The sequence below is a fragment of the Somniosus microcephalus genome, chromosome 15 (genome assembly GCF_052327205.1).
Source record: "Somniosus microcephalus isolate GS21.2 chromosome 15, FLI_Smic_1.0, whole genome shotgun sequence".
In the NCBI taxonomy this organism is placed as follows: Eukaryota; Metazoa; Chordata; class Chondrichthyes; order Squaliformes; family Somniosidae; genus Somniosus; species Somniosus microcephalus.
This window is the reverse complement of record NC_141001.1, coordinates 48,580,310-48,603,018: the sequence shown is the minus strand read 5'-3', so window position 1 is coordinate 48,603,018 and position 22,709 is coordinate 48,580,310. Positions and strand designations below refer to the sequence as shown.

Genomic DNA, 22,709 nt, shown 5'->3' with positions numbered 1-22,709 from the left:
AGAGGCTGGTGACGATATGGTATCTATCTTACTGATAAAGAAGTCCCTCAACTCCTCACGCTAGTTGGTGGAGAGGGTGAAGGGGTTTAAAGAAACAAAGCCAGAGGTTATCATTGCTCTCCAGGATGATATGGTTTTGGCAGAGGACCAATACTACTACCCTATTGCATCATTAAATTTAATGATCTTGATGTCTTAGGGCTGGATTTTGTCAATGGGGAGCTTTTGGAGGCAGGACTCCGACTTGTCGGGTTTTAGTCCCGCCTCCATTAATTTCTGGCCAACCCACGCTATTTTTCCTTGATTGATCTTATTAAGCCCGCCCAGCGGGCTTAGCAGGCTAATTAAGGGAAAGCCGGTTACACTGACATTCTCTGTAGTTTGATGAGTTCTTGAATTCAAGACCTCATGAAACCTCTTTCTTTTGCAGAAATTAGATGGTTGTTGCATTGGAGAATGCAACAGCCACCTGTCATCTTTGCCGCGGAGGTGCGAGACTCTCCGCATACCCAGCGATGAAGCCTGCAGGAAGAAACAAAGGTAAGTACAATTTTCTAAGACTTTCCACTTACCTCAGCTACTCACCTCTCCACACTTGCACCTATCACTTACCTCCACAGCACACTTTTGGACCCCGCAGACCCCCTACTCGCCTCGGTGACCCTGGCGGGTTTCGGAGCCTTTGGGAAGCCCGCACTTGTGTGGGCAAAATGGGGATAATCCTATTTTCTGCCTGTTAACTACCTGTTAACAGGCAGTTAAGTGGCTGCAATCCCTTCCTGCCTCCAAGGAGATGGGACCTGGCACGGGACGGCTACCCGCCTCCTGGCAAGATGGCATGGAGGCAGGTTGGGCACCCGCCCCCAAATACTGCCATTTTCCCGGCAGTCCCGCCTCCAAACCTGCCTCCCCAGGGCTGGCAAAATCCAGCCCAAAGAGTTGAAATGTAGGCAGCAGAACACATTAGAATCCTGTCGTATAAATGATTGCTCAACCTGAGTGGAAATAAGTACATGTATGTAGCCTATGCCAAAAAATTATATTTAATATTGTAACAGCCAGTTTAAATTTCTAGAATGAAGTAAACCTGAAGATTTGCAGGATCATACTTTTACTGGTAATGCTCGCTGCCTCACTGTATTTTCAACAATAGGCAAGGCTAATGAAAAGTACACATTCAGGCTGCTAAATATCTGAAGAAGGATTATTATCTGTAAGTGTAGGATCCTGCATTCCTCAGTTTTTTTTGTTTCTGAAATACTTTTGACTAGAAATATGACATGGATCTAAAATTTTAACTAGCACATGGCAACATCTTAAAATCTATTTTGAGGAAAACTAAAGCACGAGTTGGGTTTTAGACTTCGATGGGAATTAATCTTTTTCACAGCTCCTTGATAACATATTGAAATAAAATATTTGTAAGACTGAACTTATTCCTCACTTTTAACTGCTTTCTGTAATGGGAGGATTGTCAAGATGGTATTCAGGTATCTTTCCAGACAGGTAAGAGGCAGCTCACATAATCAAGGTCTAGATTTTCCTGCATTTGGGCAGATTTAATGACAATGTTTAACCAACCTTAGTGAATTCTTTGAAGAAAGAAAAAACTTGCATTTATATAGCGCCTTTCATGACCACCGGACATTTCAAAGCGTTTTACAGTCAATGTAGTACTGTTTGAAGTGGAGTCACTGTTGTAATGTGGGAAACGCAGCAGCCAATTTGTGCACAGCAAGGTCCCACAAGCAACAATGTGATAGTGACCAGAATAATCTGTTTTTGTTATGTTGGTTGAGTGATAAATATTGGCCAGGACACCGGGGATAACTCTCCTACTCTTCTTCAAAGTAGTGCCATGGGATCTTTTGAGAGAGCAGACGGCACCTCGGTTTAATGTCCCATCCGAAAGACGGCAGCACTCCCTCAGCACTGCATTGGAGTGTCAGCCTAGCTTTAATGTGCTTAAGTCCCTGGAGTGGGACTTGAACCCACAACCTTCTAACTCAGAGGCGAGTGTGCTACCAACTGAGCCACAGCTGACACAGAACGTAACAGAATGAGCAATATGAATGGATGTGGTATGCATGGACTTTCAGAAGACTGTTGATGAGGTGCCACATAAGAGACTCATGACAAATGTCAGGGAGTGTGGAGTAAGGGGCCCGGTAGCCGAATGGATTGAAAGGTGGTAAGAAAACAGAGGGTAGGAGTTGAGGGAAGTTACCCAGACTGACAGAAAGTGGGAAGTGCACAGTTCTGGTCTCCATAATATAAAAAGGATATTGAGGCACTGGAGAAAGTGTAAAAATGATTCACAAGAACTGAGAGAATATACTTATTAAAGGCTGAACAGGCTGGGGCTCTTTTCTCTAGAAAAGAGAAGGCTGAGGAGTGACCAAATAGAGGTCTTTAAAATGATGAAAGAGTATGATAAGGTGGATGTAGAAAAGGAAATTTGCAGACGATACCAAATGGGTAGGTTACAGCTAATAATGGTGTGGAGATGCCGGTGTTGGACTGGGGTGGACAAATGTAAGAAATCACACAACACCACCAGGTTATAGTCCAACAGCTTTATTTGAAATCACAAGCTTTCGGAGCGCTCTGTGTGTGCCAGTCCTTAAATGTTTTTCTCGCATATTTTCAGCTTTCGCTTTTTATTTACCACGATCACAGGATTAGAACGCTAAAACTGATTTACAGCACTGGTGGCTTCTATGATTTTTTTTCTGTGCTGCTACAATCACTGCTTTCTTTGAGGTATGTGTGATGAAATATATGCCTTCATCAGCCCCTGTGTTTTACCTGCTTTGTATTGTGTGTACTGCCCCCTTTTTCCTATTGTGTGTATTGGCTACGCCCCTGTCTTTTGTCATATAAAGGTCTCAAGAGCTGTATGAGTCATTCTATCAGACGAACCCGATGTGGAAAGACCTGCAATGTTCTTAGTGATTAAAAGCCTTCAGTTGAATCCTTTAAACTCCTTGGCCTAGAAATTGAGTTGGCGCCGCGCCAGGGCTTTAGCGCCGGAAATTTAGCGCCGGCGCTAAGTCCCCCTGCGCGCGCCAAAAATTCAGTAGCGCCGCGCCCAGACGGCTGCCGGCGCTACTGGTGGGCGTGAGCGCCTCCCATGGGCGCTGACTGCTGCATTGCGGCGCTAATCCGGCGCTGCGGGACCCGATGCGGTGCGGCAGGCTGGGGAAGTGCAGGCCTCCTCCTTCAGTTAAGGAGGAGCTGCCTGCACCCGCCCGCTGTCCGTTCAAATATTGAAAAAAATGAGCCCGGCACCTCGGACAAGTGCCGGGCTTGCAGGCCAGACGCATCTGTTCCGCGGGGGGGGGGGGGGGTGGAGGAGTCCGGGGAGGGAGGTGCGGGCAGGCGGCCGGCGGGAAAGCGGCCGGCCGCCGCGCGACCTTAATGCGCCGGCGCTAACTCGGGGAAGACTCGGTTGAAAAAATCTTAGTTGCGGCTGCCACGGGCGAGGCGGCCGCAACTCAATTTCGGCGCTGGGGCCCGTCACCACGGCAACCGGGACGCTGCGCACACCGATGACGTCATCGGTGCCGGCGCAGCGCAACCAGTGTAACGCCGACGGAAGGGCCCCACTGAATTTTCAAACTGGCCATAACTGCGGCGCTAGGCCCTCCAGCGCCCCAAATGGGGTGCTAAGCCTACTGAATTTTCAGCCCCTTGTCTTTGAGTTATTGATGGCACATCAATTTTAATCACTAAAACACCAAGATGGATCGACTCCTGAAACCAGAGCGCTTGGATCTGGACCCCCCTGCCTCAGACACAGCTACACAGTTCGGACACTGGTTCCAATGCTTCGAATTTTTCATCGCAAACTCATCCACCGCCATAGCAGCCGCAACCGCCACCGGAGACGTGAAACTGGGAATCCTGCGAAACTGGGTGAGCCATCGGGTCTCCCCTCTCATCCAAGATGCCACCAGCTACGGGGATGCCTGCACCATTCTGAAGGCCCACTACGTGCGGCCAATAAACGAGGTGTACGCCAGGCATCTTCTGACTACCCGCACGCAGCGGCATGGTGAGTCACTAGAGGACTTCATGCTAAGCCTAAAAGTACTGGGCAGAGACTGTAACTGTAAGGCCGTGTCTGCCATCGTGTACACGGAGGAGCTGATCCGAGACTCCTTTATTGTGGGCCTCAGTTCAAATTACATTCGGCAGAAACTGTTTGAAAAGGAGGGACTGGACTTAAAACAGGCTATGGGCATAGCGCGATCGCTGGATATGGCCCAGAGGAACTCTGAATCCTGTTCCTCAGGCAACGCGGCCCACTCCGCCTCGTGCGCGCCGTGGGGGCCGCCATCTTGGAAGCCATCTTCACCTCCCAGGTCTCAGGCCAGCCCAGCACCATCGGAGCCCCAGCCCCCACCCAGGAGCCCCACTACTGCCGCGATGCATCGGGGCCCGAAATGCTACTTCTGCGGCCAGGACAAACACTCCAGGCATCTGTGCCCAGCGAAGGGCACCACCTGTTTTAAATGCGGGAAGAAAGGACATTTCAGCAAAGTCTGCAGAAGGAACCCCGCCTCCAACTCCGCCACCGCCGCGTGCGCGCCGTGGGGGCGGCCATCTTGGACGCCATCTTGTCCACCCTCATGGAGTCCACCATCTTGCCCCGACTACACGGACCTCCAGGACCCACTGGTGGCCTCGATCACAGTGGATCAATCCAGGCCGCATCCGTTGTCTAAATCGATGATGGACATAGAGGTAAACGGGAACAAGGTTAAATGCTTGATTGACTGCGGGAGCACCGAAAGCTTTATTCATCCTAGCCTGGTAAAACGACTTTCACTAACGATAGTCCCCACACAGGGCAAAATCGCCATGGCTGATAAGACTCATACCTCAAAAATTACAGGTTTCTGCGCGGTTATGTTGTCGGTAAAAGGCACTGATTACAGAGATTTTAAACTATTGATAATGCCAGATCTCTGTGTGAGCGTGATCTTGGGTCTGGACTTCCAGTGCCACCACCAAAGTATCACGCTTACCTACGGTGGGTCCCAGCCGCCCCTCACAGTGTGCGGTCTGGCTACCCTGAAGGTCAAGCCGCCCTCTCTGTTCACCAACCTCGCACCCAACTGTCGACCCATAGCGACCAAGAGTAGGCGGTACAGCTGGGAGGATAGACGGTTCATTGCGTCGGAAGTAGAAAGACTCAAGCGGGAGGGTATCATCGAATGCAGTACCAGCCCGTGGCGCGCCCAGGTAGTAGTAGTTAAGGGTAGCGAAAAGAAGCGGATGGTGATAGATTATAGCCAGACGGTTAATCTATACACCCAGCTAGACGCCTACCCTCTGCCCCGCATAGCGGATATGGTTAACCAAATTGCGCAATACCAGGTGTTTTCCACCATCGACCTAAAATCGGCATACCACCAGCTCCCCATTAGGCCGGAGGACTGTCCATACACCGCCTTCGAGGCGAACGGACGCCTCTACCACTTCCTCAGAGTCCCCTTTGGGGTAACGAATGGGGTCTCGGTCTTCCAGCGGGAGATGGACCGCATGGTCGATGAGAACCAGTTAACAGCCACCTACCCATACCTAGACAACGTCACCATCTGCGGCCACGACCAGCAAGACCACGACTCGAACCTCGCGAGATTTCTGAAAACCGCCCTCAGACTCAATCTCACCTACAACGAGGATAAGTGTGTCTTTAGCACCACGCGCCTCTGTATCCTGGGCTGCGTGGTGGAAAACGGGGAAATCGGTCCGGACCCCGACCGATTGCGCCCCCTACGGGAGCTACCCCTACCAAACACTCCCAAGACCCTGAAAAGGTGCCTGGGGTTCTTCTCCTATTACGCCCAATGGGTCCCCAATTATTCCGACAAGGCCCGTCCCCTCCTGAAATCAACGTCCTTCCCGCTCACGGCCGAGGCCCACGCCGCCTTCAACAGCATTAAACACGACATTGAGAAGGCCGCGCTGCAGGCAGTGGACGAAAACATCCCTTTCCAGGTCGAAAGCGATGCGTCCGACTTCGCTTTAGCAGCCACCCTCAACCAGGATGGGCGGCCCGTAGCCTTTTTCTCAAGAACCCTCCAAGGGCCCGAGATCAGGCACTCCTCGGTAGAGAAGGAGGCCCAGGCCATAGTGGAGGCAGTGCGGCACTGGAGGCACTACCTAGCCGGCAAACGCTTCACCCTGCTTACCGACCAGCGGTCGGTAGCCTTCATGTTTAACAACAAACAGAGGGGGAAGATCAAGAATGACAAAATTCTCAGGTGGTGGATCGAACTCTCCACGTTTGAGTACGACATAATATATAGGCCAGGGGCCCTCAACGAATCCCCTGATGCCCTATCATGAGGGATGTGTGCCAGCATCCAGGGGGACAGGCTACAGGGCCTCCACAATGGCCTCTGCCACCCGGGGGTCACCCGGTTATTTCACTTTATAAAATCCCGTAACCTCCCCTATTCCATCGAGGAGGTCCGGTCGATGACCAGGGACTGCTGCACCTGTGCGGAATGCAAGCCCCGTTTTTTCAGGCCCGACCGAGCCCACCTGATCAAAGCTACACGGCCATTCGAGCGCCTGAGCTTAGATTTCAAGGGACCACTCCCCTCCACCGACCGCAATGTGTACTTTCTCAACATTGTGGACGAGTACTCCCGCTTCCCATTCGCCTACCCCTGCCCAGACATGACCAGTGCCACGGTCATCAAGTGCCTCGGCAACCTGTTTTGCACGTTCGGCATGCCTAACTACATCCACACTGACAGGGGGGCGTCGTTCATGAGCGACGAACTGCGCCAATACCTGCTGTCGAAGGGGATAGCCACGAGTCGGACCACTAGTTATAACCCGCAGGGTAATGGGCAAGTGGAGAGGGAGAACGCGACAGTGTGGAAGGCGGTCACCTTAGCACTAAGGTCTAAAGGCCTCCCCACCTCCCGCTGGCAAGAGGTCCTCCCAGATGTACTCCACTCGATAAGGTCGCTACTGTGTACTGCTACTAACGCCACTCCTCACGAGAAGATGTTTGTTTTTCCCCGCAAATCAACCTCAGGAGTGTCCCTACCCTCGTGGCTCTCCACCCCAGGGACAGTCCTATTACGGAAGCATGTGAGGGGCCACAAAACGGATCCCCTCGTGGAGGCAGTACACCTACTCCACGCAAACCCACAGTACGCGTACGTCAAGCACGCCGACGGGCGTGAGGACACCGTGTCCATAAAGGACCGCGCCTCGGCAGGAAGCAACGACGACCCATCACCACCACCCCCAGAAGAACCTCCACCATCCCCAGGCTCACCACCCCCAGAAGTACCTGCAACACCCCCAACACATGGGTATGCCCAGAAGGGCACCACGGACTCCCGGTCGGAACCCGAGGTACTGTTGCGACGTTCAGGAAGGACTATCACACCCCCGGACAGACTAAATCTGTAGAAGGGGTGAATGTGATGAAATATATGCCTTCATCAGCCCCTGTGTTTTACCTGCTTTGTATTGTGTGTACCGCCCCCTTTTTCCTATTGTGTGTATTGGCTACGCCCCTGTCTTTTGTCATATGAAGGTCTCAAGAGCTGTATGAGTCATTCTATCAGACGAACCCGATGTGGAAAGACCTGCAATGTTCTTAGTGATTAAAAGCCTTCAGTTGAATCCTTTAAACTCCTTGTCTTTGAGTTATTGATGGCACATCAGTATGAATGCCTAGAATTTAATCGGGGTTGAGTTTGTGCTGTCACATAACATTAGCTGATACCCCATTGTTTGCAATTTGTAATGTAATGTTGTGGCGGAGCCATCAAAGGACTCAGATCGTTTGTATATAATTCCTTTAACAACATGTTAGCTACAGCCTGAGTCTATCTTTATTTATGTTGTTTAACTGTACAGAGTGTGGTTATTTTAACAGCGCGGCTAAAACGTGATGACGTCACGCCGTTCATCACGTGATTCCCCACTGGCGGGAAAACGTGATGACGTCAGCCACGGGACTGCAGGGGCAGTCCTCGTGAAGCCTCCAAAGAGAGCAGACCTACAATCGATGTTATCCTGCAGTTTCTTGTTAAAACCTGTTTGTTTCATTAAAGTTCATTTTGTTTGATCGCCTGAATAGAACTCAGTCTTTTCGTTAGGAACCCACGTTCCTACATTGGTGACCCCGACTTTCGTGAACGGTTTTCGCGGAAGATCTTCAGCATGGACACGAACGCCGTGACTCTGAAACTGCCACAGTTCTGGGAGCAACAACCAGCCGCGTGGTTTATCCAGGCTGAAGCCCAGTTCGCCATCAGGAACATCGTCGCGGATCAGACCCATTATTACTACGTGGTCTCCGCCCTCGATAGCACCGCTGCCTCGCGGATCGTCAGCCTACTCGGTAGTCCTCCTACTGACCGCAAGTATGATACGTTAAAAGCGCGGTTGCTACAGGTCTTCGGGCTTTCGAAGTCAGAACGCGCTCGCCGGCTCCTCACTATGCCCGGCCTCGGGGACTCCAAACCGTCCGAGCTCATGAGCCAAATGCTCACGCTCTTAGGTGCCGAACCGGAATGCTTCCTCTTCCGGGAGCTATTCCTCTGCCAACTGCCGGAGCAGGTGCAGGCTGCCCTAGCCAGGTCCGAGGTCACAGACTGCGCCAAGCTTGCTGCCGAAGCAGATACGATTTTCACAGTAACCCAGCAGTGCTGCGCGGCCACGAGGCGCCCATCCCCCACAGACGCGGCTCCAGCTCCTCTTGCAGTGGGCTGGTGCTCCTACCACGCCCGCTTTGGCACGAAAGCACGACGCTGCCACTCTCCCTGCAGCTTTTCGCCCCCCCAAAAAAAGCTCCTGCAGCGTTCTTGGCGAAGGAGGACCGGGTCTAACGGGCGCTCCGTGGCTGCGATGGCCATCGGATCTACGGGGAAACTCCTTTACATCACCAATTCCCTATCGGGTCGACGTTTCCTTTGTGACACCAGGACGCAGTATAGCATCCTACCTGCGTCGAATCTCGATATGCAAGCTGGGGACCACGGCTTTTCCCTCGTGGCGGCTAACAGCACAGCCATTCAAACTTTCCGAAAGCGGCGGGTCCAAGTCTGTTTCGGTGGTCAGCGCTTCCATTGGGAATTCGTCACGGCCACAGTCTCGCAGGCCATCCTAGGGGCGGATTTTCTGTGTGCCAACGGCCTCCTCATCGATGTCCGGCACCACCGATTCATCAACACGGCCACCTTCCACTCGATTCCGTGCCACCACGGTACCACCGTGGCGCGCTCTATCGCCTGCACATTCCCTTCTCCAGATGACTTCACTCGGCTCCTCGGAGAGTTCCCGGAGCTGACCAGGCCCACTTTCTCCTCTTCAGCCACGAAGCATGGTGTTGAACATCATATCACCACTACTGGCTCCCCGGTTTATGCACGGGCTAGAAGGCTTGAACCTGGCAAGCTCGCGGCTGCGAAAGCGGAGTTTGACACAATGGAGCGGCTGGGGATTATTTGCCGGTCAAATAGTCCCTGGTCTTCGCCTCTCCACGTTGTTCCGAAACCGGTCGGCGGCTGGCAGCCATGCAGTGACTACCGATGCCTGAATGATGCCACTACTCCTGATCGGTACCCGATCCCGCATATTTAGGATTTCTCGGCCCATTTGGCGGGAAATTCTATCTTTTCTAAAGTCGACCTCGTCCGGGGTTATCACCAGGTTCCCGTGCACCCGCAAGACTTCCTGAAAACCGCAGTCATCACCCCTTTCAGCCTTTTTGAGTTCCTGTGGATGCCATTTGGCTTGAAGAACGCAGCACAGGCTTTCCAGCGCTTGATGGACTCCGTGCTCCGAGACCTAAACTTCATCTTCGTCTACCTTGACGACATTCTCATCGCCAGCACTAGCAAGGAAGAGCACATCTGCCATTTGCATACCCTCTTTACATGCCTCAGCCAGCACGGTTTGATCATCAACCCGGCCAAGTGCCAGTTCGGCCTGCAGCGGATCGATTTCTTGGGACACCGCATAACATCAGACGGCGCCGTCCCCTTACTGACGAAGGTGGAAGCTGTTACCTCTTTCCCGCGCCCGCCATCCATCAAGGCCCTGCAAGAGTTCCTGGGGATGGTCAATTTCTATCACCGATTCGTCCCTAAGGCGGCTCAGCTAATGCAGCCTTTGTACAGGGCACTCAAGGGCAAGTCCGGTAAGGATCCAATCAGCTGGACGGCCGAGATGGACCAGGCGTTCGTCAACACCAAGAGCGCTTTGACCAACGCAATCATGCTGGCGCACCCACTTACAGGTGCCACCATCGCCCTTACCACAGACGCATCAGACTACGCCATCGGCGCAGTGCAGGAGCAGTGGGTGAACGGCATGTGGCAACCGCTGGCGTTTTTCAGCCGTCAACTACGGAAAAATGTAAGAAAATACAGCACCTTTGATCGAGAGTTGCTGGCCCTTTTTCTAGCCATCCGCCATTTCCGGTTCTTATTAGAAGGACGTCCCTTCACGGCTTTTGTCGACCACAAGCCTCTAACGTTCGCCATGGCCAAGACCGCCGAACCGTTGTCAGCTCGTCAACAACGTCACCTGACGTTTATTTCTGAATTTACCACGGCCATTCAACATGTGTCTGGTAAAGACAACCTGGTAGCGGATTGCCTCTCCCGCGCGACGGTCCATGCGGTTCACCTGGGGATTGACTACGCCCTCATGGCTGCGGATCAGGTCTCGGACCCAGAGGTCCAATCATACAGAACCGTCCCCTCTAGTTTCCAAGCGACCGACGTCAGTTTCCAGGCCGCAGGCACCACGCTCCTTTGCGACGTCTCCATGGGCGTTCCCCGACCTATCGTGCCAGTCGCATGGCGCCGGAAGGCGTTTGACGCCATACACGGGTTGTCGCACCCTGGTATGAAGGCTTCACAATGGCTAATGTCGGCGAAGTTCGTCTGGAAGGGTATGCACCTCGATGTCCGTGACTGGGCCAACACCTGCGTGGTCTGCCAGAAGGCCAAGGTCCAGCGTCATGTAAAAGCTCCAGTGGCTACGTTCACTGTTCCGGAGCGTCGTTTCGACCACGTGCATGTGGACCTTGTGGGGCCACTTCCGCCTTCTCATGGTTATACGCACCTCCTCACCATGGTGGACCGCACCACTAGGTGGCCAGAGGCAATTCCTTTGGTTTCCACCACTTCGGCAGACGTCGCTAGAGCTTTCATCTCCTGTTGGGTTGCTTGTTTCGGGGTACCGGCGGACATCTCTTCCGATCGTGGGCCACAATTTTCCTCGGCGCTCTGGAACGCTGTAGCTCAGGGGCTTGGCACCAAACTTCATCGCACCACCGCCTATCATCCACAGGCGAACGGCCTTTGCGAGTGATTCCACAGGTCGCTTAAAGCCGCCCTACGGGCCAGTCTTCAAGGTGCAGGATGGGTGGACAGACTCCCATGGGTCCTTTTGGGTCTTCGTACGGCGCCCAAAGAAGACCTGCAATCGTCCTCGGCCGAACTCGTTTATGGCCAACCGCTCCGAGTACCAGGGGATTTCCTCCCTTCTCCCGCAGAGCCATGGTCTGCCTCCCAGCAACTCGTCAGCCACCAGGAAGCAGCCAGATGCTTCGCTCCGGTGCCTACATCAAATCACGGCCTACAGAGCTCCCACGTGCCAGCGGAGCTGAAGAACGCCGAGTACGTATTTATCCGCCACGACGCTCACCGGGATCCACTCAAGCCCCCTTACACTGGTCCTTTCCGCGTCATCGAATCAGGAGACAAATCCTTTTCATCGACATCGGAGGAAAGCCGGATCACATTTCGGTGGACCGGTTGAAGCTGGCTCACCTGGACCTGGACCGCCCAGTCGTCGTCGCTCAACCACCGAAACATGGCCGACCGCCCGCAGCCGCTATGCCAGATCAACCACAGCCGCCCGCCAGCTCGACCACCGTCCATCAGCTTCCTCTGCAGGGTTACCGAAGTCGCTCGGACAGACTTGTCAGGCCTCCTCGACGTCTCACTTTTGCTGTTAAAGACAATTCTGTGGGGGGGGGGGCGGTGCATGTGGCGGAGCCATCAAAGGACTCAGATCATTTGTATATAATTCCTTTAACAACATGTTAGCTACAGTCTGAGTCTGTATCTTTATTTATGCTGTTTAACTGTACAGAGTGTGGTTACTTTAACAGCGCGGCTAAAACGTAATGACGTCACGCCGTTCATCACGTGATTCCCCACTGGCGGGAAAACGTGATGATGTCAGCCACGGGACTGCAGGGGCAGTCCTCGTGGAGCCTCCAAAGAGAGCAGACCTACAATCGATGTTATCCTGCAGTTTCTTGTTAAAACCTGTTTGTTTCATTAAAGTTCGTTTTGTTTGCTCGCCTGAGTAGAACTCAGTCTTTTAGTTAAGAACCCACGTTCCTACAATGTTACATTAACATCACATTGATAGCATCACCTACCGATGCAGTACCTTTAGAATCTGATCACTGACCATTTTTAATATGTAATAGATGAGCTGACCTTGTGAAACATGCTACTTGTGTGCCATGTGCGTGATGCACAGCGGTGCCATGGGAACTGAAGTGGGACTGCAATCGGTCCCCTATTCTACGGGTTTGATATCACAGTGATGAAGTAAAGTCACAAACCAGTCTAACTGATGTCCATAAGCTAAAAAGCTATATAAATATTTGTATTTTTTTTAAATTTGCCAAACTACTACTAAAATATGTGGCCAGTCGTATGGCATGATAAAAAAAAAATCTTCAAGGAAGCAGCTGATTATAACCCACTCATGACCCATCACTCCTTGGTTGTCTGGTCAAGCTTTGCTTCTGGACATAACTAATTAATTATATCGATGATCATGACATATTCTTGATGTACTGTTAGCGTGTTTGTTTAAGTCATGTGTGTAAATGTATGAGTTCGACAGCCTACCAACATATCAGGACAGGTGAAGATACAGATCCAATAGCTTGGATCTGCTGTCTAGAACCCAAGAATTTGTCGAGGGGGATTTTTATTGGGGCTTATTAGGGTCTTGGAAAATGAGTAGTTAACAACCACTTAGTACCCCAATATTTCTACCACCTATTCCATTCCTGCAGCTGACTAGAAAAGTGAGAAGCATAAATGGTTTGATCAATCCAATCATGCTTCACTTTTTTTGTGTTCAATTGTATTGAGGTGGGATTCTTGTAACATAGTAACTGACCTTCTCTCTGCTTAGACACAAAAGGACCTTTCTTGTTTTGACTGGGAAATTCTAGCCTTTAAGAGTGAAGGTTAGAATAGGAAGTGCTGCCATGTTGATGTTTAACGGGTTATGTAATAACTCAAAGCTGGTACGGGAGAGGAGTGGGACATCCATGTAGTATTTTTTAAAATGTAGAATGGATGGCACCCTTTACAATCTGTGACAATATCACATGACCTCCTTCTAGCTTTCAAAAAAAACTTTTAACTCAATGAAAAGTACAACTATAAACTAATTACCAAGTAAGATGAAATTAACAATAGTGAATACAAACAGAAGTAGCCCTTTTAAACCACACTGCTTCCTCTAGCAGCCCTATTGAACCCAAAACAGCTCCATTAGATCCTGATGTAGAAGCAGAAGTGCAAGAGTGAGTACAAGGTCAAACTCCTGCAAGCAGACAGGCTCATACTTAAAGTGATCAAGTGTCAAGCATACCTAACTCAGAACACATCTTCAAGACACTTCCCATCCATCTATTTGTGAAGCTGGATTTGAAAGGTCAAGATTCCAGCTCTCTATAGGTAGACTAGGCAACTGCCGTGTCAAATAGAATTTAGTCTTCACTTCAAAGAATCTCCTTCTATCACTTAGTCAGACAACAGAAGCAGGGGCACCCTACTGATATTACAGTTATTAACACAAATTTATTAAGATTTTCATGAGTTTGCTCTAAGCAAAAAAACTATGATTGTTCAAAGTAATCTTGTACTAAAAGCCTTCACACTTTTCATAGTCTGAGACAGACAGCAGGTACTGCTAAAATTAAATTGGGATTCAGCCAGGCCTTGCTGGTTGTGAAGAGCATGAGTTTGACATCAGTCTAGCTGCTTCCCAAAAAGGAAAATGTTGATTTAGGCGTCATACAGATAAGCACCATTCATGGAGTCAAATGATAGAATTTAAAATGACTGGTAGTTCACAACAGGGTAAGACTATCAAGCACGTTAGTTGTGACTAATAGGTCAAGCAATCGCCCTGTGGCAGCATCATTATAAGGGCTGATTGAAGGTCCACGGTCCTTGGAGAGAGATTTAGGAGTGGTGATAGAGAGTTCTGAGCACTTAAGCTTTGCCAAGTATGAAGAAGTTGGGACCTAATTGTTCCATCAATGTTAATAGACCAAGACTGGAATCAGGAATGGCAGTGGAGCTGCAAAAACAGGAGCCATCATAAAATGGGGATTGAAGAAGGAAATAAGCAGAAGTTGGCCGAGGGGTTAGAATGATGCCAGTTGTGGATAAAAGGAGAAAAAGCTTAGAAAGGTTCATAAAAACTAACAATTTTTAATTGAATGCACTACAAATATATTACAAATACAAGTATTACATCAATTATAATAAATATGAAGATTTTCATAATCCACTCATGATTTTAACTCGTGTGATCTGTTCAGTATGACTTGTGGAGCAATTAATATCATACAGCTGCCTGTGTCACATCCTTTGTTTCTCAAGTGCACAGTTTCAGTTTTTTTTAATATTTCAAAGGTTTTGATATTAGGAAAAGCAACTGGCTATTTAGGCAGCAATAATCACTGCAGTCGGTGGAGAAATTGGGGGATGAAAGGCTATGGTTTTAATTATACTGGGTTTGTGACTGTAGAATCAGAATCTTACAGCACAGAAGGAGGCCATTCTAAAAGTGACAAAGGTTAATAAGGCCATAAAAAGGCAAACCAAGCACTGGGGTTCATCTCTAGTGGGATAGAATTGAAAAGCAGAGAAGTTACGTTAAACTTATATCAAACCTTGGTTAGACCACACTTGGACAGTACTGTGCTCAGTTCTGGTCTCCATATTATAAAAAGGATATAGAGGCATTGGAGAAGGTGCAAAAAAGATTCACGAGGATGATACCAGAACTGGGAGGATATACTTATCAAGAAAGGCTGAACAGACTGGGGCCTAGAAATTAGGTTTGCCTCCGCCAGGGCTTTTGCGCCCGAAATTTTGCGCCCGCGATAATTGCCGCTGCGCCCGCCAAAAATTCAGCTGCCCCGCGCCCAGACGGCTGCGGGCGCTAATGGAGGGTTTCAGCGCCTCGCTATGGGCGCTGAATGCAGGTTTGCGGCGCTAATCCCCCGCTGCGGCACCCGATGCGGTGCGGCAGGCTGGGGTACTGCAGGCCTCCTCCTTCTGTTAAGGAGGAGCTGCCTGCAGCCGACCGCTGACCGGTCGATTCGCCCAACAAATGAGTCCGGCACCTCGGAGAAGTGCCGGGCTCGCGGGCCACACACATCAGTGCCGCGGGGGGGTGGTGGAGGAGTCCGGGGAGGGAGGTGCGGGCAGGCGGCCGCCGGGAAAGCGGCCGGCCGCCGCTCCACCTTAATGCGCCGGCGCTACGTGCTGCAAGATCCCGTTGAACAATCGTTGGTTGCGGCTGCCACGGGCGAGGCGGCCGCAACTGAATTTGGGCGTCCGGCCGCGTTACCACGGCAACCGGGACGCTGCGCACACCGATGACGTCATCGGTGCCGGCGCAGCGCTACCGGCTAACGCCGATGGTAGGGCCCAACGCAATTTCGATCGCGGCTATAATTCCGGCGCAAGGCCCTCTAACGCCTCTAATTGGGCGCTAACCCCACCGAATTTCTAGGCCTGGGACTCTTCTCTAGAAAAGGGAAGGCTAAGGAGTGACCCAATAGAGGTCTTTAAGATAATGAAAGGGTTTGATAGGGTAGGTGTAGAGAAAATGGTTCCACTTGTGAGGGAGTCCAAAATTAGATGTCATCAATATAAGATTGTCATTACTAAATCCAACACAGAATTCAGGAGAAACTTCTTTACCCAAAGAGTGGTAAGAATGTGGAACGTGCTACAAGGAGTAGTTGAGGCAAATAGCATGGATGCATTTAAGGGGAAGCTAGATAAGCACGAGGGAGAAAGGAATAGAAGGATATGTTGATAGGATTAGATGAAGAGAGGTGGGAGGAGCCTTGTGTGGAGCATAAATGCCAGCATAGACCAGTTGGTCAAATGCCTATTTTTGTGCTGCAGACTCGATGTAGCACAGGAGACCATTCGACCCATCGTGCCTGTGCCGGCTCTTTGAAATAACTATCCATTAGTCCCACTCCCAGACTCTTTCCCCATAGCGCTGCAAAATTTTCCCCTTCAAGTATCTATCCAATTCCCTTTTGAAAATTATTATTGAATCTGCTTCCACCACCCTTTCAGGCAGTGCCTTCCAGATAATGGCCCAGAAATTCGGGTCCCAATGCGTGAGTACGCACGGGGTACTCACGCGTCGGCCAAACGAAAGGGCCGGCTTTGTGCATGCGCGGGAAACCGGCACTTCCGTTCCCCTGAAAGAAGGGGTTCAGTGGTCAAACGCGTGTGCCGGAGAGGCAGCACGTGCACATTGAACTTACATTTTTTTTGCAGGTTTCTCCGGGAGGGTAAGTCTCCAGCAGTTACACTTTTAAAAAGCAGGCGTAAGGCCTGCTTTTAACAAGGTAAGTGGTGAATTAATTAAAATGAAAACATTTTTTCCACAGGTTTATTATTTTTAAATAAATACTTTAAAGAAAGGTAAGTTTATTTTTAGCCCCGGTAGAAAATGTAATTAATTTTTTCAAAAATTTAAATTATTGTTTAATAGTTATTTCATGTAATTTATAATTATTTTTAAAGTGTGATTTAAAAAAAAAATTATTTAAAGATTTAGTGATGTTTTGGGGCTTATAGTATTTATAGGTTTGACAGCTGTTCCTGTCAAACTTATGAATGAAGCATTCCCTGCTGTCATTGGCTCTCCATGGCCCACGTGATCCCAGGGGACGCATCGAACTAACTGCGCCCCTGGGATACGCAAGCACTGCGCGCCGGCAGTTGGAGGAGGCCCAGGATCGGAATCCCACGCGGGCCCACAGCTCAACGGCCGGCGCGCTAGGTAAGTGCAGGTCGGGGGCTTGCACCCGCGGGAACCCTCCGACCCGAATTTCTGGGCCCATAACTCGCTGCGTAATTTTTTTTCTTCGTGTCGTCTCTGGTTCTTTTGGCACTTACCTTAAATCTGTGTCCTCTAGTTACCGACCCGTCTGCCACTGGAAACAGTTTTTCCTTATTTACTCTATCAATACCTTTCATGATTTTAAACACCTCTATCAAATCTCCCCTTAACTTTCTCTGCTCTAGAGAAACTGAAGTTGTTCTCCTTAGTCTCTCCATGTAACTGAAGTCTTTCATCCCTGGTACCATTCTAATAAATCTCCTCTGCACCCTCTCGAAGGCCTTGACATCCTTCCTAAAGTGTGGTGCCAGAATTGGACACAATACTCCAGTTGGGGCCTAACCAGTGTTTTATAAAGGTTTAGCATAACTTCCTTGCTTTTGTACTCAATTCCTCTATTTATAAAGCCAAGGATCTCACATGCCTTTTTAACAGCCTTCAAAGACTTCTACACCCCAGGTCTCTCTCTCTAGTTAATATTACCTCTCCTCATTCTTCCTACCAAAATGAATCACTTCACATTTCTTTGTGTTAAATTTCATCTGCCACAGATTAACGGAACGTATTTTCTCGTAGCTCAGTCTTTCACTGAGGATTTGCAGAGCTTGTACTTCACTTAAAACAATGCATGTTTTATAAAATTCCAGCTGAATGATGGACATTTTACTAAAATGGTAAAAGCCATTTTTAAACTCATGTAGTTTTATATATATGGCTTGTCTGCCACGTGTCTGTCCATTTCACCAGTCTATGTCCTCCTGAAGTCTGTTACTATCCTCCTGTTTACGACATTTCCAAGTTTCATGTCATCTGCAAACTTTATAATTATGCCCTGTATACCCAAGTCCAGGTCATTAATATATATCAAAAAGAGCAGTGGGCCCAACACCGACCCCTGGGGGACAACACTGCACACTTCCCTCCAGTCTAAAACAACCTTTCACTACTACTATTTGCTTTCTGTTCCTTAGCCAATTTTGTATCCATGTAGCTACTACCTCTTTAATCCCATGGACTTCAATTTTGCTAACAAGTCTATTATGGGGTACTTTATCAAATGCCTTTTGAAAGTCCATGTACACAAGATCAACCACACTACCCTCATCAATGCTCTCCATTACTTCAAAGATCTCAATCAAGCTAGTCAAACACAATTTGCCTTTAACAAATCCATGCCATTTGGCCCATTATAAATGTATATATACACAATACCAAGTAGGTTGCCTGTTCGCTGAAAACTTTGCTGTATATGAAATACACTGTTGGCCAAATTTCATTGGGGCCTTTTAGGTTAGAATCCCAGTGGACTGGCACTTTTATCTGCTGGTGAAGTGCACTCTGTCAGCATTAATAGGATGATTTCATTTGCATAATGGCATAACTCCTGTGTAACTTGGGAGAAATAAGCTGGTGTGGGAAGGGAGATGAAACTTGTTGATGCAGTATTTAAAAGCCTGCAGCAACTTAAGGTTGCAGCAGCTTCCTAGCTAGCAAGCAGGTTTTTGACCTTCTGCTTCTGTCAGCATGTTAAACTGTATTGACTTCTTACCCTAGTGCTGCCTCAAGACTTTTTTTTTCAGAGCAGGTAGCAGAGTGTTCAGGAGCCCAGTCACTTCACAACAGCCTTATCGTCTAATGTGCCAGCAGTCCCAACCTATTCCCAGGCACCGAAAGGGCCTAAGCACAGAATGCACAATTTTTCCAATAAAGAACTTGAGGACCTTTTAGACCAACTGAAGAAGCTGGGTGAAAGATTGTTGGGGTTACACAGGACAAAGCCAGTGAAGGGAGAAAGACTTGCTTTTATATAGCGCCTTTCACAACCTCAGGACGTCCCAAAGTGCTTTACAGCCAATGACGTACTTTTGGAGTGTTGTCACTGTTGTAATGTAGGAAACGCGGCAGCCAATTTGCACACAGCAAGCTCCCACAAACAGCAATGTGATAATGATCAGATAATCTTACACTCCTCCTCCTTAACTACAATGTCTGCATCGTCCCTCTCTTTTGTGAAGACAGGCGCAAAGTATTCATTAAGAACCATACCCACGTCTTCTGCCGCCACACACAGGTTACCTTTTTGGTCTCTAATAGGCCCTACTCTTTCCTTAATTATCCTCTTGCTCACTATGTATTTATAAAACATCTTTGGGTTTTCCTTGATTTTACTTGCCAATATTTTTTCATATAAAAACTTTTCCAAATTTTGGGCTTTCGTGCAATGGCTGTAACCATCCAGCACAGGCCTAGCTCTTGCCAGCTCTGCTTTACGATCAACATAAAAATAAATATTTTACAAACAAGGACAAGATTTGTTAATACAGCTGCTTTATTGATAATGCACCACAAAGGGGATAGTTTGTGATTATGAAATTAGTTTTTAATATATAATACTTACAAAATTACCAGGGTCCAGTCTATATTACTACAAAGCTCTGGGTGCAGAATGGGGTTTATCCCACAAGTGCTAACAAGGTCCTGACTTACCCGGTTTCCCCCGAGATTCCTCCAGCTTCTGGATCTGGTTCCCCAGGAACAACATCGCGATCACAAATGCCACAACCGCTAGAAGCTGCAATTTGGGCGGCATGATAATTCTTAGAAGCCCCATGAAATTATCAAGACATAAAGCAAGTGGAAAAAAAAGAAAATCGAGGAGCAGAGAGAGAGTGAAATCACACGCACGTTGTGGAACGAGGGAGAATCAGGAGCGCGAAGAAAACATGGGCCCACGGGAGAATTTTGCCAACTGATTTGATGCAATCGTCCTCCCTCCATGCGCTGCGTCCAAACACCAACCGCTGCCTCATGCATGGGCCGACTTGCTTATTTTTCTCTCTCTCCACACTTCAACCAAAATTTGTACGAACACAGAGAGACCCCATCTTTGACTCACTCTCAGTGGACGGCATCCCTTGATTGACAAGACATCTCGGCCGCCGCTTGTCCCAACTCCGATTCTGATTGGTCTATTATCATGTCAATCTTTTTTTCTACACATTTTTGGCGGACCCCCTGAAACCTTCGCGCAGACCCTCAGGGGCCCGCGGACCCCCGGTTGAGAACTCTTGGTGTAGGGCACAGCAAACAAGCAAAATGCGAGAGATTTGCTTAGGAGCACACTGAAGTGTTCCTCTTGATCTATCAAGGCAATGGAACCTTCCCTTCAGAACCCCAACAGTCACCTTAATGACCACTCTAGTGGGTGACTGTGACTCAATGTACTGTTTTTGTTGGTGAAGAAGGTGCCTAAAGTGGAGCCATGAGCCATGGAAGCAAGTGGTATGCTGTGTTTCCTAGAATCCATCCAGACACTTGACTGTTTACCCTAAATAGAGCTGGGAGGCTAAACTGAGTCATGACAAAAGCAACACAACAATTTTGGCAAATTTGGCATTGACAAGGAAAATGTGATGCTGTTAGTCACAAACAATTTGAACAGTCAGGGAGTGGCATCACTTTCTATTCAGGAAATCAGTGGCTTCATAATAAGGGTGCAGAGTGCAGCATGGCCCCATTGCCCCCTGAACTTTGGGGAAACCACCAACATATAGAACACAATGGCCCTTTCATGTTGTTGCCTTATAGTCATACCAAAATGGATGAATATATAGCTCTCCTAAAGGTGGCATCAGTGACATGGCTATTGCAGGACCAGACGGCACCCTGGGCGGTTTTACACAGGTCCCCTGTTGCAACCTGGAATGAGTATCATAAAAGTGGAGATCTTACTTTGAAAGCTACTAACAAAGCCTTTAAGGGATGTAATCTGGGCTGCAGGTTTGTGTAGAAACTGGCACAGATCATCCAGAGCTTCCTTTGTGAATCTAGGTCTGCAAAGGCACGTCCACTCACTCATGCCCTCACAAGATCTCCTGAGTCTATAGAGCTGTATTAGGGTCGAAGGGGTAGTTGTGGTTTGACTGATCTTTATTTGATGTTGCCACACTTGCCTTTCGCTTTCTTCACGTCTCCTCCTCCTCTTCAATCAATATTGTATAGGGAAACCCATACTCAATAGTATCCTTGACTCTGTACACGTGGTGTAAAATTGAGTCAAATCTGTAAAGTTCATCTACCAGTATTCAGGGGAAATAGTTTCCAAAAATTATGCAGGCAAACCTGGATATAAATTGTCAAGACTGTAAGCAATTTAAATTAGCAATTCTTCCAAGATCAGCTGATCCTTGCAAGTCACAATGCCTCAATTATCTGGTAATAAGTTGCAATGGGGGTGTTAATGACAGGAATTAGGGTATATCACGCCATCCTGTTATTACCATGCACTTTAAATATCTATGTTGCTGAAGGGGTGGATGGAGGAAGCATCCCCCACACTGAACCAGATGTTATCGACCTGAAAATGGGGCAGACACCTAGCGCAAATGGGTTCTGTCCCAATTTGTGCTCCTAAAATTGCAAGGTAATTCAGGCCCTGTTTAATTTTAGTTGACTTGAGTCTTATTTAGCAACGTGCAGCTTTTTAAAACAGTCCTAGTTTGAAGATTTGCTGCGTGATTCCGGCATGGTGTTATGGGGAGAGAAGGCACTTCTATTTTCCACTAGAAAGCCAGTCATTTCTGCACAGATATTCTGCATTGGGTTCCTGCAGCTGTTTTAGTGGCTTTGTTTTTTTTAGTATACACACACAATTAGGTATGGTAGTTAGATGGGTGTGATGAAAATAATTAACTTATTTGTCCACAAAAGTGGTTTAACAAGAATTTGTCAGCTACAAATATCCAATAAGGCTGTTAGGAAAATGGCCATTTTCTCAGTAAACCAAAAGCCACATATTGTATAATATAAAAACTGTACATTTATCTGACCTCAAAGCAGGTTATGGCTATCTGTTATAACCAAGTTCTATTTTTCAAATCTAGACATATCTTTAAACAATAATCTTCTATGATGTTCTTTATGGTTAGGGGTATAAAAATAATGTTGTGGACCGGTGCAATATAAAATATATTTCATTGCAAAGTTTCATAGGGAGAGAGATGAATTCATAGTCTGTACCCACGAATATCAAAGAAGCAGACTGTTCCATTGAGAATTATAAAACTTTAAAAAAAGATTAAAACTAATATACATTTTTTCTTCTTTATCAAATATTTCTGTGACAGTATTTATTGTTACTAAAAAGGTTCTGCTTGTAAAACATTTTAAAATTCAGAACATTTATTCAGAATTCCTCCTTCCAACTTGAATAATCGTTCAGTCCATCCAGAATTTCCATCCTTTAACTTAACCATTTTCTGCTCCTCTTGTTTTCATTACAGATAAAATAAAAAATGCACTGTGTCAACCACATTATAAAATAAAAAATAATGGTAAAAATTCACGTGTAAAATTTCACTTGTCACAATTAGATACAGCCTGCTGTACTGACTGCTACCCTTTTTCTCTGTCCAATAATCTGCCTTTGTTTATTCAACTATGTCCAGCACTCCAAATTAATCTGATAATTAAATGAGTCCCCCGAGGAAGCTGGTTTGTGAGGCCAC

General features: G+C 48.1%; 1 protein-coding gene across 2 annotated transcripts in view; it reads left to right on the top strand.

The window, feature by feature from the left end:
* Nucleotides 1-22,709, top strand: part of LOC147106717 (uncharacterized) — a 199,665-nt gene that overhangs the window by 5,054 nt on the left and 171,902 nt on the right. Inside the window, exon 1 of one of the 2 annotated variants that reach the window (XR_015080975.1) lies at nt 21,524-21,625. The exons of the other annotated variant lie outside the window; for it this stretch is intronic. The gene's annotated coding sequence lies outside the window, so the exon portion shown is untranslated. Of the gene's footprint in view, nt 1-21,523; nt 21,626-22,709 lie in introns of those variants that run through there. 2 annotated transcript variants of the gene reach the window in all.